Below are 2,500 nucleotides of genomic sequence, written 5' to 3' on the forward strand. Positions count from 1 at the left end.
CTGGCGGTCTCCAATCCAAGTGTAACAATCGGCCTTATCAGCCGAGTTACAAGACTAAAATGGGGTCAGATTTAACTGTGAGAGATGACTAGTGGTTAAAAGAATGAGACAAAAGAAGATTGGTTCAAATAGATTTGGTGTATTTATAAGGTTCACATAAAAGACTTTAAAACAACACGATAAAACTAGGTAAACTCTGTTAAAAGAATACAGTTCATTTGTCCAAACCCTAAAACAGTCCAAGAATCCCAGTGTGTTGATAAGTCCAACGTGAGTGTCCACCAGTGCATGTACAATCAACAGAAAGTTTAATCCAAAGTTTGCAGGTGGTGAATGGAAAGGTGAGCTCTAAGATTAGCAACTCCTCAATCCAACAGTTTGGTGACTGTCCGTTGTTTGTAATGCTGCTCTCTTATGCAGTTCTACTTCCTGCTTCCTGTCATGTGTCTAGTCACATGACAGGCCAACCATCCATTTATGAAAGACACATACACTTAAAATGTTAAGAGTAATAAAATGGCCTAAAAAACATGTAAAACACTTAAAACTCTATAATACATTTAAATGATTGTAATAAATAGAGCGGTAAAACACGTCTTTCTAAAAACCAGCATATTATATAAATAGTGAAGAAAAGGCAAAAGCTTACAGCACCTGAAATCTATTTGAACCAATCTTCTTTTATGTCTCTTTCTTTTAACCACTAGTCATCTCTCACAGTTAAATCTGACCCCATTTTAGTCTTGTAACTCGGCTGATTACAGCACCTGGTACTCCCTGGCGGTCTCCCATCCAAGTGTAACAATCGGCCTTATCAGCTGAGTTACAAGACTAAAATGGGGTCAGATTTAACTGTGAGAGATGACTAGTGGTTAAAATAATGAGACAAAATAAGATTGTTTCAAATAGATTTGGTGTATTTACAAGGTTCACATAAAAGACTTTAAAACAACACGATAAAACTAGGTAAACTCTGTTAAAAGAATACAGTTAATTTGTCCAAACCCTAAAAAAGTCCAAGAATCCCAGTGTGTTGATAAGTCCAACGTGAGTGTCCACCAGTGCATGTACAATCAACAGAAAGTTTAATCCAAAGTTTGCAGGTGGTGAATGGAAAGGTGAGCTCTAAGATTAGCAACTCCTCAATCCAACAGTTTGGTGACTGTCCGTTGTTTGTAATGCTGCTCTCTTATGCAGTTCTACTTCCTGCTTCCTGTCATGTGTCTAGTCACATGACAGGCCAACCATCCATTTATGAAAGACACATACACTTAAAATGTTAAGAGTAATAAAATGGCCTAAAAAACATGTAAAACACTTAAAACACTATAATACATTTAAATGATTGTAATAAATAGAGCGGTAAAACACGTCTTTCTAAAAACCAGCATATTATATAAATAGTGAAGAAAAGGCAAAAGCTTACAGCACCTGAAATCTATTTGAACCAATCTTCTTTTATGTCTCTTTCTTTTAACCACTAGTCATCTCTCACAGTTAAATCTGACCCCATTTTAGGCTTGTAACTCGGCTGATTACAGCACCTGGTACTCCCTGGCGGTCTCCCATCCAAGTGTAACAATCGGCCTTATCAGCCGAGTTACAAGACTAAAATGGGGTCAGATTTAACTGTGAGAGATGACTAGTGGTTAAAAGAATGAGACAAAAGAAGATTGGTTCAAATAGATTTGGTGTATTTACAAGGTTCACATAAAAGACTTTAAAACAACACGATAAAACTAGGTAAACTCTGTTAAAAGAATACAGTTCATTTGTCCAAACCCTAAAACAGTCCAAGAATCCCAGTGTGTTGATAAGTCCAACGTGAGTGTCCACCAGTGCATGTACAATCAACAGAAAGTTTAATCCAAAGTTTGCAGGTGGTGAATGGAAAGGTGAGCTCTAAGATTAGCAACTCCTAAATCCAACAGTTTGGTGACTGTCCGTTGTTTGTAATGCTGCTCTCTTATGCAGTTCTACTTCCTGCTTCCTGTCATGTGTCTAGTCACATGACAGGCCAACCATCCATTTATGAAAGACACATACACTTAAAATGTTAAGAGTAATAAAATGGCCTAAAAAACATGTAAAACACTTAAAACTCTATAATACATTTAAATGATTGTAATAAATAGAGCGGTAAAACACGTCTTTCTAAAAACCAGCATATTATATAAATAGTGAAGAAAAGGCAAAAGCTTACAGCACCTGAAATCTATTTGAACCAATCTTCTTTTATGTCTCTTTCTTTTAACCACTAGTCATCTCTCACAGTTAAATCTGACCCCATTTTAGTCTTGTAACTCGGCTGATTACAGCACCTGGTACTCCCTGGCGGTCTCCCATCCAAGTGTAACAATCGGCCTTATCAGCCGAGTTACAAGACTAAAATGGGATCAGATTTAACTGTGAGAGATGACTAGTGGTTAAAAGAATGAGACATAAAAGAAGATTGGTTTAAATAGATTTGGTGTATTTACAAGGTTCACATAAAAGACTT

Source organism: Garra rufa, unplaced genomic scaffold, assembly GCF_049309525.1.
Source record: "Garra rufa unplaced genomic scaffold, GarRuf1.0 hap1_unplaced_002, whole genome shotgun sequence".
Classification (NCBI taxonomy): Eukaryota; Metazoa; Chordata; class Actinopteri; order Cypriniformes; family Cyprinidae; genus Garra; species Garra rufa.